The 20,027-nt window shown below is 38.9% G+C and overlaps 1 long non-coding RNA gene across 16 annotated transcripts in view; it reads right to left on the reverse strand.

Moving 5' to 3' along the window:
• The window catches only part of LOC116076569, an 89,161-nt gene extending 71,695 nt beyond the window's left edge, over positions 1-17,466 (reverse strand). For 3 of the 16 annotated variants that reach the window (XR_004112993.1, XR_004112985.1, XR_004112991.1), the window contains exon 1: positions 14,358-17,458. This is a non-coding gene — a long non-coding RNA (uncharacterized LOC116076569). Of the gene's footprint in view, positions 1-14,357 lie in introns of all 16 variants that reach the window. The other 13 variants (XR_004112989.1, XR_004112988.1, XR_004112987.1 and 10 more) reach the window with 8 other exon arrangements.
• Positions 17,467-20,027: the final 2,561 nt, after the last annotated feature.

The raw sequence follows: 20,027 nt of genomic DNA on the forward strand, positions 1-20,027 counted from the left end.
GAACAGGGATTTTGGAATACCATAGATAGCAAATGAGCACAAACAGTGTTCATATGTCTAACACTGCACTGTTACATATTGGTAGAGATAAAAATTTTGAAGAAGCCCTGAGTGCACAGAGGGGAAAAAAGTTAGAAAGATGCGGGAAGTGGTAGATTTCAGGTGAGTTGAGGCTATTTTGTTCTGTATCTGGCAGGGAGCGGAAACACTGGAAGCCATTGGACTTGCCACAGCTGATCTGCTGTAGGTTTTGTACTGGATGGATTTGACGCTAATGGATCAGACACTTAAATGGTTTAGATGTTCCAGCAGGAGACAAACCCCAAGAGGCAATAGTTCTGCACTACAGACGGTGATGATAATGAATGACCATTATAAAGGGAATCAAGAAATATTTAGGACAGAAAATTAACTAGTTCTAGCCCTTATCTGAAGTGCAAAACAACAAAGTTTGGAGAAGGAGGGTAAAAATAACTGGTGTATCTCTACTTCTGATGTACAAGTAGACAACGATATCACAAAACCCAACAGAGAAGGAAGAATGAGAAACTGGGAGGGGACAATGATGAGTTAGTTTGTACATAATTGATTTGGGGAGTCCCTGATGTGCAGGGCAAGCTGTTGGGAATTCAACTCTAAATGTCAAGGGATGGACTTGAGTGACAAATGTCAGTTTTAAGTTTTTTATAAATCATGTCAGAGGATGACCACAAGGGCAACAACGTGCCTGGTATGAAGGACAACAGAGAATGGACTTGGAGAACAAGAGGTAGTCAAGTCCATGACAGAGACAAATAAGGAAGACACCCTTTAGATGACCTAGTACCATGAAAGCCTGGGAAGTGGAAACTTCCAGGAGAGAATGGGTCATCAGGACTAAGGACATAGGAATAGCTAGGAGGAAACCAGTAGGCATTTGCAACCCAGAAACTATTTGTGCAGTGATGATTTCAGATTAGGCAGGCACCAGATGCTAAAGCATGTAAGAGAGAGACAATGACAAACTTCAAGTCCATGGACATCAAGGGTACATGCTTAGATAAGATGGAGAGACCAGAATGAAGATGGGGAGGGCTCATCACAATGGGAGGACAGTAAGGGCGGGAGGAATGCTGTGCATGGTCACCTGTGCTAAAGTCCAGCCTAGACCTCAGCTCCCTCCCTGGAACCTTAGCTTCCCCAGGGAGCTTTCTTCCCTTCCCCTCTTCCCTTTGTTCTATCTGTTCTCCATGGCATTCACATGGGAGATGATTTCCAGGCAAGCTGCCATAGTCCTGCTGGTCATATTCAAACTCTTCAGCAAGAAAAAGCCCCAAAAACTCAGATTCAGAACTTATTATTATTACATCTCCTTACAAAATGAGAGAAAGGGGATCTGTCTCATATAATTATTATTATTTGGATATATTTCCTTTTTTTCTCATTCCCACTTAACAACTGTCCACCAATTCTCTGAGAATTTATACTTTACAATAATTCTTTTACAATATGCATGACAGGTTATATTATGGGACATCCAACAGGAGACGTGAGTTATTGATGAATAGTGATTTTTTTTTTTTTTTTTTTTTTTTGGTTTTTCGAGACAGAGTTTCTCTGTGTAGCCCTTGCTGTCCTGGAACTCACTCTGTAGACCAGGCTGGCCTCGAACTCAGAAATCCGCCTGCCTCTGCCTCTCAAGTGCTGGGATTAAAGGCCCGGCTGATGAATAGTGATTTTGGTCACCCATAACTTCCTACAGTTTTTACTCTCCTACACTGGAACGGAGAATACGGAATAGTTAAAGGAGACTTATCTTCATATAAATACATTTTTTAGTTTGCCTGGTTTTGTCACCACTTAGCCATGGGACCATCTCCAAATTCAGCCATCATTACAGCTTTCTTATTTTACCAGGGATTTCCTCTTCCAGAATATATAGGTAAGATAAATTGATGATAAACAGCCTAGCTATGCATTATAAAATCTAGGAAATTAAATATAAATGTTTCATGGCTGGGAAGCAAATACTGAGTAATCCAAGAGTATTGCAATCACGGCATATGTCTTAGAAGAGAAATAATTGAAAAAGATAATAATTGGAAAAGATAGCTCCACACACTGGTTTTTCTCTTTCAAACGAAAAGCGCGTTTGAATCTCGCAATATTTGTCTTTCCTTTTAACATCTCCTACCAAGGGTTTGATGACAAATCAAAGCAGCATTGTTTCACCCTCAGTACACTGGCCTGCAACTCCAAAAGCAACATCAGAGTGACAGTTTCTGGAGACAAACGATTCATTTCTGCTTCTGCTCTATTCACCACAACATAACCATGGCACAGAGTCAGTCTGAAATTTGGTAATACAAAATCTATGTGCTCTGTCACCGCACAGACTGACACTTCCTCCTTTAGAGTCACCACAGACAATGCTGAACAACACGGCCTCAAATGACTCTAGATGAGGGAGCTGGGCAATTAAAACTGCTTTTAGTTGTATGTAAATCTGAACAACGCATACTTATGATCTTGGAGATAAAATGGGATAAATTAAATTGCAAAGAATTATTTTCAAGCCCTTACTTCTCTCTTCTACAGACTAACAGATGGAATCATGACAGTAAATATGATTGGTCCTTTTTCTGGACTATTCTGGGAGGCGGCCTAGCCTCAGCTAGCCTTGCTCTCTAGAGCATCAGGAAGACTGCATAGCCTCAGCCAGCCTTGCTCTCTAGAGCATTCTGGAAGACTGCATAGCCTCAGCCAGTCTTGCTCTCTAGAGCATTCTGGAAGGCGGCCTAGCCTCAGCCAGTCAAGCAATGTTTAAGTCCTTCCCACACTTGGCTGTTTTGATCTCTGTTTCTACAGTGTCGATTTCTGTCAGTGTTTTGTGTGATTTTATCTTGTCCAACTCCAGTATTTAGTTCTGTTTATCTTATATTGTATCTATTGTTGTGTTGTGATCTACCATCTAGATTCTTTGGCCTGTTTTTGTTTTATTTTGTTGTTGTTGTTGGTTTTTTTTTGTTTGTTTGTTTTTTGGGTTTTTTTTGCAGTTCCCTCCCCCCCCCCTTTTAAATCTGGTTCTCCACTTTCTGAGAGTTAAAAAAATCCATCACATTCCTAAGGCTCCCAATTTTCACAAACAACCGTGTCATCTGTACGCCATAGAACTGGCCGTGTTATTATTCCCCATGCCCTCTTTCTTACTCCTTCTTTTGCTATCTATATTGATACTTCATATAGTTGGCTCTCCTGACTTCCCAATGATGTGGACACCCTGCTGTGACAGATTTTTTTCTCATCTCTTTCTCTTGCGGTATCTGTCTCATGCCTCCATCACGCAATCATTCTTCTCTCACTTCTCTACCCTTTGCCAGTATACATCCCAATCTTATTCAGCCTAACTCTCTGCTCTCTGTTAACCAGGACTATATCTGATCTTTGATAGAAAAGCCAATCCTACTGGAAATATCTTGAAAGCAAATACCTCTCAGTTGTAGTTTCCTACATGCATGCCACATTTTACTCTGTCCCCTGATCTAATACTTCAACTGCTCCTAATATATGAATGCCATACACCTTTGTACTATTTTCTCTCTGCGAATTTATTATGTCTATATCACCTCCTTTCAAACTCAGAAATTATACAAAAAATTTCAAACAGAAATTATAGCTATGTGTAAAACTTTCTGGATATTTAAAATATGTATTAATACTTATAGTTTTAGGATACAGAAAATCTCATGGTGACAATGAAGTTAAGAATTATAAATTTTCCTGTAAGACAGTAAATTATCCTGTCTTACAATGAAGGACACCATTGAATAAATCCATCCTGGTAGCCACGTAGCTTGGCTCTATGTGGTCCCCATGGGCCATAAAAGCACTAAGACTCTTTCTTACCTTGTTCTCTGTCCTGTGGAGATAATCCAAGCATAGACTTGCTTTTGAAGTCAATCAGAACATCATGCATGGGTGAGCTCTGGAGAGCACACAAAGGCAGGAGGAGAAAACTGACATGTTATTCTTAACTAAAGAGAATGTGCTAGTTCTGAGTTCCTATACACACTTGGGCATCCCACAGACTTCAAGAGCCTGCAGATGAAGTAGGAGAAGCCAGAATTTAAAAAAAAAAAAAAAAGGCCTGAAAATGGACAGCAGATAAAGCCACAGGAGAATGAAAGTTTTAAAATCTAAACAAATCATCATATTTCTTTTTTTTTTCATTATCAAGCCATAAGAACCACAGATAAAGAATTTTTTTAAAGCTATAAAGTCAGTCCTGGGCAATGTCAAGCCCTTTTGCAAATGGCATCCACTCCTCATCTTAGGTATAAAAACTGGCTTGAAGATAGCCATTCATTCCAAGCAGTGGACATTTATCTAGAGCCTTTACTGAGGAGTGAAGCCCATCAAGTTAAGAGTTCCATCAACATCTTCACAAAGAAAAGCATGAAGCAGCTCTCATAGCATGCGGTCCTCCGCAGCCACTTAAAGCACACTCTCGGATAGCATCAGTGTGCAATGTGGCCACGCGGATGAAGTATGCATGCCAGTTTTATAATACGGTATTAAACACTGCATCATAGCATTAATCCTATATGCAAAGACTTTTGGTGAAATTGATCGACATACGGACCTTTTGACCTGATGTGTCTTTTTCTGAAAGCAACATTCACTGCAGAAAAATAACTAATAACTTAAAAAAACATTACATCTGGTGATGTTTTTCTTTGCCATTCCCAAAGTAGTTACTTACAGCTATTTACCCCATGTTGTACTCAGCTATGGTACCTGATGTGGAGAAAATGGACAGAAAGATGCTAACAAAGTCAGTAGTATAAGCTTAGCTCTCAGAAGACAGTGCTTCTCAGTGCTGAGTCATGGTCCAAGATAATAATAGGTCTGGAAGGCTGATCTGATTTTGTCTGATTTAGAGCCTCTAGCCATCATCTGACCATCGAGCTTACTTATTCTCTTTGAATCTCAGGGTGAACAAGAAAAGGAGACATGAACTAGGCAGATCCCCAACTACCATCACAGAAGGACAGAGGCCTTCAAACAAGCCTCTCTTTAAGATGTGTGCTCAAGTTTAGAATATCAGACCTTTAAAAAATATCTAATAACCTCAACCAGATACTGAATTCCGATGTTTAAAAATAAAATAGCAGAAACCACCCTGAGTGCTTTCCTGTTCAGAGAAAATGAACATGCCCCTGAGAATCAGAAATGCATTGATTACTGACAAGAAACAAATTCACTAGCAGGCCAAGAAAATTGCTCTGGGCTCATGGACATTGATGCAACACTTTAACCCAATTGCTTATTTAAATATTTCAGGATGAAGCCTAGAAAATTGTATTTACCATTAAGAAGGCCATTATTCGAAATAAGTCAGCTACATTATTAGGCTAAAGACCTTGACGGTGATAAGCATCTTATGTCAAAGTTAAATTATTAAGAATAAGCACATTGGAGACCCACCATAGTGGTTTACCATCTCCTGAGAGTGGGCAGTTTGATGATGCCTACTCTAAAATATATTTACTGCAAGGTACAGCATTAAAATTAGAGATGAACAAGAAATTGAGTTCCACAATCTAGTTAGGCAAAGTAAAAACGGAAAGAGTTGACTCTGTAATTGAACACTTGACCCTTATCTCAAATACTGTTTTCCACTCTCCTATTTACAAATTTAAGCACCTAGTGCTTTTTCCAGTGTGTAGTAAGTACTTGGGTGTGCTCAAGTTTTGGCAGCTATATTATTCTTTGCTTCAAACACTATGAGCTTTAAGTATATGTGTAGCAGAAGGTCAGCCACAATTCCTCTTGTCACTAATGTTTACATCCTATATCACCCTGTGGGGAATGGAGATGGGAAGAAAGAATCCCATTGGATGATGTCTCAGCCATACTTTTCATATTGTATAACGTTCAAAAGTATCTTCTTCAAAAATAACTCAAAGCAGATGTGAATGAGTGCACATCTTTTTTGGGGAGGCCTAAAGGCAACCCTAGGCATAAGCAGAAGGTGTGTCATTTCTCTGTTTTAAGTATCTGTTTAGACAGGTGGATGGTGTACCTTGTCACCTAAAGATACAGAGAATCCACAGCTGTTGTGTCCTAGAAGATTCTACAACCCGTCTTCTCACAAAACTTTCCTCTATGTCTTTTGAAGGGACAGAGACTTTGTCTCTCCCCCACCCTGAATAACATGATATTTACCTTCATCTTCTTAAAGAACAACATATGTCACCCACAGGAGGTAAGTCACAAGAATGGGTGCATTATTTCCCATCCAATTCTTCCCCCACCTGAGCAGTAAAGGGAAGAAATAACACAGCTCTTCTCTCAAATAAGTCATTTCAGGGTATTTTGCTTTTCAGTGAAAGGAAGCAAGGCCATATCTTTAATTTTTTAATGAACTTTTGAAATACTATAGCTGACTAATTTTGATTTTCTGAGAAAGGATAATTCACATGCGTATAAAGTCATTTTTTTTGACATTCTAAAATTTTATATTTAAAACTAAGAGTCCAAGGTTAGCTCTTAATGATAGTAGTGTTTTTATCTAAATGGGATGAAAATGGCATAATATTTCTGCTAGAAGATAAAGGCATTTATCTGTAGAGTATCATATATCTAAAGGTTATAAAGGTAGTTTCACAAGTTTCTCATCACAGTGTATGAGCCTGTCTTCTTATGATGAAAAAGAAATTGAAGTGTTTCGAATGGTAGTCACGTAAACAATGATCAAGGGGTTTCTTGAACTTTTCAATGTACATTTATGTCCAAATTTCTGAAGAATATCCTGAGTATAAATGTAGTAATCATCAACTTTACTAGCTCCTCAATCTTCAACACTTCAATGCACATATACACACACAGACACACACATACACATACACACACACATACACAGACACACACAGACACACACACTCACTTTCATTATGATGTTCTAAAGAAACATGCAACAGTTTAATAATTAACAATCTTACATAATTAAACTTCAAAAGTTCTGATGAAAAAAAAAAGAAAGTTCTGATGAGACAGACATCTTGTGGATCTGCTGGAAGAAAAAAACAAAACAACAACAACAACAACAAAAAAAAAACAACTAACAATCCTCAAGTCCGTTTTCAAGAATCAGCCTTCCTTCTGAATATTTGTGTCGCCTCACAGATTATCTGAGCCAACCTTCTATGCCTAAAAGCTCCATTTAATTGTTAATATTGCTTTGCACCTGCAATGAAAAAGCTTTTCCCTTCCTAGTGCTAAAGTACGATTGCTGGAGAGTAATTTCATTATATCAGCCAATTAGTTCTTTAAGGTTCTTTTTCTCTCTCCAGTTATTACAGTTGATGAAGGGAAGATCACATTTCCTCCTTATATAAAACCCTTCACGTAGTCTTAGCAACACCAGTTAGACGAGATAACTAAGGGAGGAGAAAAGCTAGGAACACAAGTGAGTGAAGGAATAGCTCCCTCTTTCAAGTTTATGATAACAATCATATTTATTGAATCAGAGAGAAAGCAGGTGAGCGAGCAAAGGGCATGCGTGACACCACCTTTGTCTTTATTTGAAATGTTAACTATTAGCTTCTCTAAACCCTAGAGCAATGCTAAAGTTTTAAAATTCCTATTGCCATTTTCTTATTGTACTTGGGAGCAAAAATGTAAAAGCACCAGAGAGGCTGAGTTTAAAATGTTCATAAGTGATACAGAGGCACCAGGTAGCTGTGTGAGCTCAAGCGGATGGGATGTCACTGCGCGGAATTATGGGTGAAGATGAGGACTAGCAAATGGATTCAAATAGATTTTAGCTCTTCGAAAACACTGGACTTCTAAAAAAATAGTCTTTAAAATGATAGCTCCTTAACACATATAATTTTTATTCTGCAGCATTCGCTACTTGGGAAACATAACCCCTGCGCTGAATGACAGTCACCGTGCACTTACGTCTCCACCAAGGCTGTGCGCACCTTGCAGAGAATTGCCTTGCCACTTGAAAGTTTTGCCATCCTCCATGCATCTTTTAGATTAAAATTAAAAGTTGGTAATGTGAAACTATTTTTGCAAATGTCACCACATGGAATTTCTTTTAAAGATCAACAGCATCATCCTTCAACACGCCTAAAAACAGAATGGTATTATTCATGCGTCTCTTACAGCTGTTTCTTTTTTTGTTGTTTTGTTTTTTGTTTTGTTTTCATCATAATTTCTCATCATCAGCTAACAAAGTAGAGGGTGAAAGGAGGTTTCCTTTGTAATCTTTTGATAAAAGTTAGCTATAAATAGCCTATTTCTAAAGTATCTTCCTCGTACTTATGGATACCAATTAATATGCAGTGTCACCAGATTTGTGTATTTTGAATTCAAGACAGAGATGGTCAAAAATTCAGAGTGGGTCAGGGACTTCAACTAAACTTAACTCATTGGGAGTGCACTGGGAAAACTGGCTAATTGAATATATATTACCAACTGCATGTGGCCTGTCCTTAGGGCAAAATCTCAGGAGCTAAATATTGTCTGACATCCGTTGCTCTCCATTGTACACCAAGGTGGCAGCCAGGTACCAACAATTACACACTGTAAGTGCCAGGCAGGGTTGATTCCTAAACTTAATGTCAAAACTAAAAAACTATAGTACATTGATTTTAAAGGGACTCCAATTTCATCATTTACTCTTTATCAACATCAATACAATGTATGATAAGCATATGAAGCCTAGTTTGCTTTTGGAACACCAGCGGTCTGTTCAGCTGCTGCTATTACAAATGCAGAAAACTCTCCTTTTTTAATTGAGGCCAGCTCAGTGCTTTATGGCCAAAGTTTAACCATCCCCTATTTCAGAGAACAACGAATTCCCAAAGCACAGAGCAGTTCCAAAGGCATACTTCCCCAAAAGAAAAAAAGGTACATCACAGAATATATTATGCTCAAATTAAACACATATGTAATTTTTCATATTTTATAATTATGTATATAACACATGGTAAATATATATTTATACTAGGTGAAATACATATGCATATCTACATCATATGCTAATTTTATACATGTGTATATATAAACTTTGCTGGAATAAATCCTATATTCATATCAACATATATAAACCTGGCTATCACAGGTAGTAGAATAGCCCCCAAAGTAGATCAAATGTAGTATCTTGCTTTTAAAAATGCCCACCCAATTTGCCTTTTTCATTAAAGGGCAATGAGTCAGCACAAAAATATAGCTGTAGGAACTTCTGTTCAGTCACTAATGCTACATATTTTTAAAATACAGTGGAACCTAACTATAAATAAAAATAACCTCAAGAAATGGGTGTTAATAGAGATTTGCAACATGTCCTTGAAGATTAAATTTGACTTTTGCTGAAGGTAAAAACCTAGCAGGAAAAGTTAACTACCACAACTTTATATTGATTAAAGGGGTAGCTCTTGGTTGAGGGTGGGGTTGTGGGGAGTAGCTTTTATACTAATAAACTATGCTGCAGATAATAGAGGAATAATTGTATACAGAATTAAATCATGAAACCAGCAACATGAGTTTAGCACACTGGTGCCAATGAGGAGTTCATCAGCAGGTCATCCTGGCATTTTCTCTTAGAAACAATAGATGCCATTCCATATCAAACATATAAATGTTGCTTTCAGGTGGTAGCCTATCCCAAGAAGAAACAAAACACAATAAAAACTTTTGTATTGTACATACCTGTACATTCCTTAATACCATCGCTAACCATGATATGAACACTTGAATGTTGAGTTCTGAATTTAAGATTCATTTTTCCTGCTAAATCTCCCAACAGTAGTCAGCATCTCCTCCCTCTCTTTCATCCTTGTACCCTGGGCAGAGTGAATGCTAATTGTTCAGCCTTACTAGGCAACAGGGCATGTAGCCCTGAGCTCTCCACGACTACACTTTTTACTTTCTTCCTTTATTTTACTGCTGTTTTCTTGAACTCTTTGCCAACCTGTCAGCTGGGCACATCCACAAACACTGACACAAGAGATGAGAGGAGTCCTTTCTAGCTTCACTTCACCTTAGTTGTTGGAAATGTCTTGGGTCAAAGAATCACTGCAGATAAGCGAATTTGAAGGTTTTATTTCTACTATGTGCTTCTTGGGATCCAGGGTTGTTTTGGTTTGGGGTTTTTGTTTTTGTGACCCACCCCCACACACACCAGGTACTAGAGAACAGGTAGAACTCTTTGAAAGGACACAGGAAAATTGTTTTGGGTACAGGGATAATCAGAGAAAATGCAAGACAAGCTTTACTGGGGCTACGAGAAGATGGGTTTTTCCAGTGTAGAACTCCTGTGTAGAAATAGGCAATGATGCAGTTGGAAATAGGGCCTGCAGCTACAGAGGAAGAGATCTAAACAGGGTTGACACTCTATAATTGTGTTCTTTTGGCTCAAGAGATGTTGAGGAAATATAATCATAGTGTTAAAGTGACTATGAGATGATTCAGTCTATAGGCAGACATCGGGGCAATGAACTCCAAGGGATTTAAAGCTTGCTGTATCTACGCCTTTATTTTGAGTGTCTTGAACAAATCTAAGATATCACAAGGGCTCCATAATATTTGTTGAATGACTAGAAAAATTAATAGAACCTGAAGAACTTGAGCTTTAAGTTATCACAGCTGTTTATTAGCTTTGTGACCTTGGGGTGCAGTGTTATTTAACTTCTCAGAACCTCCCTTTCCTCATCTGCAAGTCAGAGAGTGGGGAGACCTTTCTTACAAAGTAATTAAGAGGATTAGAAAATGAAAGAAAGGGGCTTGGAGCAAATAGGTGTTAGCCATTAATAACAAGAATTAGAATTTCTTTAAATAGTAGATTATAATGTAAACTCTCAACACAGTTTAAGAAGCATTGAAAGAAGGAAAGAGGAGGAACCTATTGAGTGTGTGTTGTATCACAGATCTGAATGTTGGAGAGAATCGATGCATTTAAATAGTATATTTAAATATACATCAGGAAGATGACTACTTGAAGTGCATGCTGACATATCTAAGTCTTCTTTTAAACCTTGTGTGCATGCACACGTGTGTGCCTGTATGTATGATTGTTTGTGTGTGTGTGTGTGATACGTTTAAGCCATTTTAGAACATCAGCAAGAGAAATATGTTCTAAGATGATAAATGTATATCTACTAAGTTCCCTATACTTATCAAAACCAGATAGTGTTGAAAACTTAATCAGTAGTGACACATGAACACATTGTAGACACTCATGAATGTTTTCTGAAGGTACAAATACTTGCTAAATTCATTACAGAAGGGTATTTTTAAAAAATATGTCTGATTTTGCTGTTTTGAATTTCTAGTAAATTGAATTCTTCAAATACTTTCTGAAAAATAAGTATTTTTCAAAATGTCTATAGCAAACTATGTTCAAATCCTTAAGGTTTTCATAATTAACTATATGCCATATGTTCCTATTCACTACATGTGACCTTATCTTTCTGTCTCTAAGGAAACTCCTAGCCTACTAATTTATTTCAGGATTTGCATTTGAACTGTGAACTCAATTGTCAGAGAAATGCAGGAAATCCAAGGATTTATACATGATAAATGTACTATGGCTAAATAATGTCAAGAAACATCAAGGGCATCAATATGTGCCTTAGAGACATTACTAAGGACTCAGAGGTTCTGTATGCTGTGGTATATTACTAGAAAAATCACAAAGTCTAGCAACTTCAGAAGGATTCAAGGTTTTTACAAGTGTATACAAGCCATCCACCAAGAAACACGTCAGGAGAAAAGAAACACACGATCAGATTAGAAACACCATTAATACAATCTATGCATTCCAAAGCTAAAACATTTTTTTAAGTAAGTGGCAGACAATTAAGCTTTGAATATAACTTTTATTTTCTTAAACCATGATGGTATCACTGATGGCCATGAAATTAGAATCTGTATGCAGAGCACAAACATGATTAAAAACAAATCGGTAGATAAAACTTTATCATGGATCCTTGGCAAGCTTCTAGAACAGTTACTTGTATGCTGATCCAAGTAGGGATCTGGGATCAGTAGCCACCCCAAAAGGCCCATCCCCTGAGAGTTAACATTCTGCAATACATTTACCAGGGGATATCATTTGGGAAAAGTAAACTGATGTAGTTTAAGGAAATACTTAACACAACGACACAAGGAACTTGTTAACTACCAGGAAAATACATCCTAAGGATCCTTTGAATACACCATCCCAAGACCAACTTATACTTTTTGATAATTCAGACACAATCTTTAATGAAACAAGTTTGGGGCTATTTTTCATCCTGAACTCTGAAAAGTAGGTTAGGTTAATAGCTTCAAAGTCAATACACCTTTCTTGAAGACAGGGAAGAATAATCACACATCACAACAAAAGACAAAATTAAAATAGGCAAGGAAAAAAAGTAGCTTCTTCATGTTCCACTGCACTGTGACCGCAATATTTAGAAAAGAATACTATTTACAAAAAGAAAGCAGATGCCAAGGTATTTCCAAATACATCATGAGAATGGAATAAATTTAATCAGATATGAGAGTTTCATTCTACCTTGATGAAAAAAATTAAAGTAATAGTGTATTCGTTCAGCAGGATTGTATTGCGACTTTAAATATTCAGTCATGTCAAGTTAAATTGTATTTTTAATTCCTAATTAGCATTGAGAACAATGCAGTTGGGAAGCAATTGACTTTGTGTAACTTGCACAGGAAAATGAATGTAAGGGTTTTATTTGACTTCCATGAAAACTGATCCATGTGTCACAACTTCAGTTCCCAAAGGGTTTTATTCTGTAAAAGTTATGTGTACATCTCCCAAAAGAATTGAAGTGCAAAGATGTCCCTGGTCATATTCACTGAGATCTCATTAAGCTGATATATCTGCATTTACCTACTAATAAAAAATATGTCTGCATATTTATGTACATTAATCTTAGTTGAATTTAAAAATATAGAACTATGCACCCATTAGTCATTTCTTCTGTTTCCTCAGTCTCCTCCGGCTTGCATACCATTTTCTGTCTCTCTTTAAACCACAGGCTAACATCTTGAATGGCCCTCTCTTTAAGAATGGACAAATCATCCTTAGGATATGACAAAGGAAAGGAGACACGAGCTGGAAATACTCACTGTTTCATCTCAAGAGCTGAGCTGCAGTAAAGGCAACCAGACTTTTCTGGAATAAGTTTTACCTATGGATAAAATGATTGCTACATACAAGAAAACAATTACCAGCCATCACCAAACAGGAAAGCTAGAGTGAGCGGTAACAACACAGCATTGGGAAGTGAGATACTAGAGAGTAGCTATTAAAATATCTTACTCAATTTCTATTGCACCTTAAAATGAAAGTCATCAAAATGTCATTACAGGCCTTTCCTCCCAGATTCCTTAGAGTGAACTGAATCATTTCTGGAAATTTGAGTGCTATCCTGGATTCACTTATAATCCTCTGAAATAACAGCAGAGCAAAACACAATGTGAAATTTATGACATCTTATATTACAATACACAGCACACTCATATACATACCAGGATGCATTTGTCTTTCTTCAGACACCTACAATTAAATATTTCTTGTGAAATTAACGACTCACAGAAAACACTACCTGGGAGAAGACCTGAGCCCCAGGAACTGAACCCCAGGAACTGAGCCTGAGCCAGAACTCAGCTCTGCAAAAGCTGAGGCTGGCAAAGCATACATATAGCAGAAAACAAAAACAAAATAAAATAACAACAATAAAAAAAAATTGTGAAAAAAATCAATTACTTCAAAATCAATTCAAGTCACCATGTATGACTTCAGCAAGGCAGCAGAGAACTTCTCCAAGCTTCTCAAAGCTCCTCGGCTAAGAGCTGCAGGTGAGCTGGACAGCTCACTGCAATTAAACAATTAAACCATCTTTACTCAGCCAGGCTTTTTGGCGAAACTAGGACCCTGTAAAGAATTTCCAAGCCTGAAGAGACCTTTGACATGCTGTAGCTCTGGCTGAAGTTAGCTAGCTCTAAACAATGAAATCTATACAAGTAAAGAATATTTTTACTGACACTGCCTCGCCCCCCACCCCGCCCCCACGTGAGGTTCAACACCAAAGCAATCAGCAGCTCTCCATTCCCAAGGATGAAAAGAAACACTGGAGGCACCTGATTGCACTTGGTTAACAAAAGCTAGGCAGTCTTTTGAAAATGACTAACAATACAATTTTAACTGGCTACCTCCAAACCTCACAGGCTAAAAGAAAACTACTCAAATTTTATATAATTATATTTAGAAAGCAGTTATCCAATGCTCCTTGGCAAGAAGCACATGCAATGTTTGAAAAACGTTGATATACAGATACATATTTTTTTCTTTTTACCTTTTAGTTCGAGGAGGGCGTCACTTCTCCCGGATCTCATTTTCCTGAGGATAGTCCGAGCTGACCGATTTAGAATAAAAATCATTAGCACATTAAAAAAAAGAGAGGGAGAGAAAGAAAGAAAATCTACCAAGCTGTTTTGAGAAGAAAACTGATGGTGCTAGCGGCGGTACGTGCCTTTCCTGATTCCTATTTCGCCCTCATCTTATTCGCGGTGTCTGCCCCCCCCCCCCCGCCCCCCGCAGCATCCATCAGTTAGCAGTTTTTAAGGGAGCGGGGCTGTATTCGAGCTCATCTGCTGAATGGGGCTTCGTTCTCCATAGGCTCTGATTCACCCACGCTCCTTTCTAACAAGAGTCTAGAAAGCAAGCGACCGGGGACCACTCGATCGCACACAGACATTACGTTTCTGGGTGTTGCCGATATCGGACCCAGCAACTTTCCACAAGGAGCCAAAGACTACCGGTCCCAAGTGCTGAGCCACAGCACGTCCGCCTGGGTGTGCTTTAGCGCTTGGGCAAAGCGATGTCACCAGGTCAGGGGAAACTAAGGCTGACGGTCCTGGCGAATGCGGGTACAGGCTAGGCGGTCCCAGTTGAAAGTGAGGATGTCGAAACACCCTTCCTCGCTCCCTCTGTCCACCTACCGTCTTATCATGCGACTCACAAATGAAATGCTAATAGACGCGAGGACTGATGCCAATTTCCTGCACTTTGCTCAGCGTTTCCGCGGCCCCAACACAATAAAAGATAGCTGTTTGTGGAGAATGCCTTGTTCCATACCATTAACTCCGAACAAAACATATTTTTAGTGGGACAGCGGTGTTTACTCGTAAGAACAGATGAATTGTTCTGCACCATATATCACCCGCGGACAAAGACATTCAACTACAGTTCTGGACATAAATCAAGGTACATGCTCCTCAATTAAAAAAAGAAAAAGAAAAAGAAAAAAATGACTGCTTAAGTCCCTCAAACCACAGATATTGAGGTCAGCCTGGCCATAGCAACCACAAGCAGAACTTCGGCTTCCAGAAAGACCTAGCAACCGATAAATGAGTTCAGATCTCTTTTCATCTCCACTGGTGTGAAAGCCAAAATTAAAAAGATTAGATCACCCTGGACCCATCACAAAAGGTACCACAATGAAAAAGTCATTTCCAGTCTTTGAATCGCATCAAATAAATAACATTCATCCTTGCTATAATGAACAACTTTCAAAGTAAATTGAATCTCCATAGCTCCGCTTTCCCGGCTGAACAGTATTTACATAACAATATGTCACGGGAAGACCTGAATGGATCTTGTAAATGCGGAGCTAGGGATAAAAACATCTTTAGCCCAGATTACTCTATGTTCAGACTACTTTGCAGTGCCTCTCTTATAAACAGTGTCTTAGACCATGGACATAAACAATGTTTTTAAATTGTGAGAAATCAAAGTTTTAAATGCCTGGACTAGCCCAGTGAGCTACCTTTGTGGGGCAAGAGTGGAGATTAAATAAATAAATAAACAAATAAATAAATAAATAAATAACAAATCACTCGCTGCCCTTAATCCAAAGTCTACACTCATTTTGTGGCAAAGAAATTTTCACCTGTGCGGATCCTCACCTCTTTGTTCAGACCAGCAATCTTTGATCCTAAATAGCCATTTTACATAGAATTTTCATACAGTACTTAAAATAAAAACACATTTGCAGATTTTTTTTCTCTTCTTAGCATGCGCCTCATTCATCATTTGCTATTTCCTCGAAAGTCTAAGACACCGTCCATTGTCATGACAGTAATGTCTGTGAAGTTTGAGGAATGTCTCCACTCACAGGGTTCATCTTCAGCAGTCTAACTGGGACTCGCTGTATCCTGGTCACTAAACAATAAATTAAGGGCTAGTCTCCAAATCACAGCAACTCCCAGAAACTATTGAACCCAACATATGCTTCAGATGGCATGTATTCAAAGTAAGACAGCCAACTCTATAGCAAAAATATACTGGCCTAATCTTATCTCTTTGTGGAGGCTCACGTAGATATTACTATTTGAACTCCACAGGGAATCTCATTAATTTTTAAAACTCTCTGACCTCAGTACAGTTGAGTGTAAAAATAATTACAAATTAAGAATGAAAGAACACGACTTGAATTCTGCACAGCCATATGTTCTGCCTTGCATAAAACACTACTATCGTCAAACAGAAAGTCTATTTTTTCTACGGATATAGATTTAAACAGCATGATAAATGTCACCACACAGACATAAAGAGCAGCTCACCCTTCCTCCAGTCCCCCGCACACCTCACCTCTGAAGATTCTAGTAACACAAAGCCCTGCATGAATACTGACAGCTTCTCTAAGCAAGGGATAGAAAGGAGGATGCCCTCTCAAAAATATTTACCTATAGCGACTTCCTTTTTTAATCACAAATGTCTCTCTCAGTCACAAAGATTCAGAAATGCAAGAATCGTATATAAATATTTTCTTACCTAAAACTTGTCAGAAGAATGGTCTTGTCAACCTCGGTCAGTCTCCTCTGCCTGTTCACCCTCTTGCCGTCATGGGAATTGGCTCCGATATGTTGATTATTCTGTGTCTCAGAATAATCTGTGACACTTATCTGCCTGCATTGAACCTATGAGGAGAAATGAGAGAGGGAGAGAGCGAGGGCAACAGAAGGAGAATGCGAAAGAAAAGAAAGAGAGAGAGCACGCTACAGAGAGAATAAGAGAAAGAAAGCAAGCCAGTACAACTACTGACTTGAGTCTAAGAACCTAAAACCGCCAAGTGAAGCCTGAACAAAAATGATCAAAGCTTTGTCCTTCATCAACAGAGTAGACAGCCTTTTTTTCCCTCGTGCTCTCTCTCTCTCTCTCTGTCTCCTCTGAAAAGTAGGATTGTTACTGGGGATTCTCACCAGGAAGGCGCAGACAGAGGCAGACCTTCTCCGGAGTGTTAGTGCTGCCTGCCCAGCAGCCCGTGCAGAATACAGGTACCTATTGTTCAAGAGACAGATATGTAGCCAGCCAGTCAGCCTCTGACAGATCTCAGCAAACCAGCGAGCCTGCCTTCACTTTAACTCCTTCTTTCCTAGTGCCTTTTACGGAGAAGCACAGGTCTTATCATCATCCAGGAGAAATAAATGGGGCTGAGAGAGATGATCTCATGACAGAAGCTAAGGCTGCATTTTTTTTTTTTTTTTTTTTTTTTTGCCACAAAGAGGGACTTTAGCTACTAGTCCTGAAATGTGGCATTTGAAGGTAAATGACTTCTTTCTCTGGGAAGAAATGAAGGGTTAGAAAGGGTTAGAAGAGAAAGACTTAGCACAGGGCTGCCAGTTTGATAAGGGAGGAAGAAGATGACAATCAAGGTTATTTCAAATACCCTGACTATAAATACAGATGTTCCAGTACAGATGGGGTCCATTAAACCAGAAGGGTCCCAATCTTGTGCATAGGGGTAAAGCCCATTTAAACTATCCTCTATAAAATGCCATCCCAGTTTCCTTAGGGACTGAACTCTCTTTGGTCCCCCTGTCCCTTTCTATAAACTCTGTTGCTTTCTCAAGATTCCCCCCCCCCAATGTCTCTCATCTCTAGTTCCTCACCAATGCCTAAATCTTGAAAAATTACAGAAACTTGGAGGGGAAGAGAGGTGTATCCTCCATCCTCCTTGGTGGATCTGAAGATTCAGATAACACAGTTGATTCTTTATATTCCTGGACCTCAACAGACCACACCATGTGTCTAGTTTTTCAACTCTGTGTATTAACTGAATGGCTTTCTTTTCCTTTAGAGTGTATAAAAGAAGGCTTTGCTTTTGGCTATATGACAATAGTGGAAAACAGGGAATAGAATAAAAGAAAAGTAGCTTGTCTCTGAGTTAAGACAAGAGGTGAACCAGAAAAAGACTCACTACCTGCACTTTACTTTCTCTGAACAATGTTAATTGTTGCCAAGATTCCCCCAAGGAAAACTGTGCATATTCTGAAATAGTAGGTGTGCTGCAGAGAGCATAGATGGTTATGAAATTCCTTTGTAAAAAGCCACACTCAGGCATCACTTTACAAAGCCAGAGGGTAAATACTCAATGCAATAGAAGGAGGTTTAGTCATGCATGGCTGTTAATGGTAATGAGACATGTAGAACACAGCTATGCACTGCCGAACAGTTTCTCCTAAGTAGTTAGGGTTTGCTTAATTTATTTCTATAAGCAAACTAGTAAGTAGATGACATGACATCAGGGTGTTTCAGAAAACTCTGCATGGGAGTGGAGAGAGCACTAAGAAGTGGAGTGTCTCTTGTCCTAAATTCCAGCATTTTGAAACCGTTTCAAGTCATGCTGATTTGACTAGAACTCTAGCCAATTAATACAGGCTTTAGAAACTCAGAAGTTAAAATTGCTTAACTTGGTGACATCCGAAAAGGCTGTCTTGTGCTCTCTGCTCAGGGGGGAGGTGCTTCTAGTGGACTCAAGATGTCAACCGACTCCACCTGAGCAAAGAGGAAAAATTAGGTGTAAACACTTTCTCACTAGACGCACCCAATCTTCATCTATAAGCGGGAAGAAAGCAAGAGGATCTTGTAGCTCATTTCTTCCCTGTTCATAATTTGATTCCATGCACGCCATTTTAAAGGATGTACTCTCTGTCAATGGGCAGCTGTGTTTGTTATGGCTATCTTAATAATAAAATAGCAGAAGCACATCCCATGAAAGCAAGAACTTTCTACAGAAGTGCTCTGGATCTCAGTAGCAGTGAATGCATCTAATCCCAGCTCTTTGTGCTGCCCATTGGCTACAGTTTCGAGGGAACCTGTAGCCTTCCACTCCTGAGCATGTGAGAAGACTTAAGAGTATGTGCACTTAATTAGAGCATCACCCAGCCCCCATCCAGATGTTATCCTTAATGCCCCCTCCCCCTTTTGATCTTTCTGTTCCACTCCTCTTCTCTTCAGAAAACCCAGTGTTGGTGTGCCAAATTGGTTTTAAATATTCAGTTCTTAACAGGTTTGAATACAGACAGTTCTCACAGTTAGCGCGCATCATTTTCTGGGTGTATGTGAAGAGGTCTATCAGCATGAATGAGAGTCATATGCTCAGGGAAACACAAAACAGGCACACTATGGAGGGTGTAGACGCATATGTGTGTTAGCTGTGCACAAACAGGTCTCAGTGTTTATGCTGAGTGCACACTTTTCTATGTTTTGAAGTAGAGAAATGATCTTAAGTGTTTCCTTTTCATAAAAAGTTCCTACTATGATGCCTCTATGACTCTACAGTCTATTAATATAACTCTAAGCTAATCACACCCTTCCCCAATTTGCCAAATAAGTTACTTCAAGTAAGAGCTCAATAGGATGTGCCAACTGTTTTTTAAAAGGAAAGACAAACTGTCATATAACACCTAAACACAGGAGAGTGTGGGGCCTTACTGTTCATAGCAGCCAGGGGCCCTCTGGGTCCTGTAATGTTCCTCTGGGTATTTAACCCTTTATGTCTACATAACGTGATCTGAGAGACCCAAAATGGAGTTTCCCAGAAGAGATGTGGAAGGAAATACAATGATGTCATTATATTAGTGAATATTCCAATTTTTAACAATTCCCCCCACCCAGGGCATGCCACAGTTTCATTCAGGTATTTATTCCCACAAATAAGTCTCATGTTTGTGTGACTTCT

The sequence above is a fragment of the Mastomys coucha genome, unplaced genomic scaffold, assembly GCF_008632895.1.
Source record: "Mastomys coucha isolate ucsf_1 unplaced genomic scaffold, UCSF_Mcou_1 pScaffold4, whole genome shotgun sequence".
Classification (NCBI taxonomy): domain Eukaryota; kingdom Metazoa; phylum Chordata; class Mammalia; order Rodentia; family Muridae; genus Mastomys; species Mastomys coucha.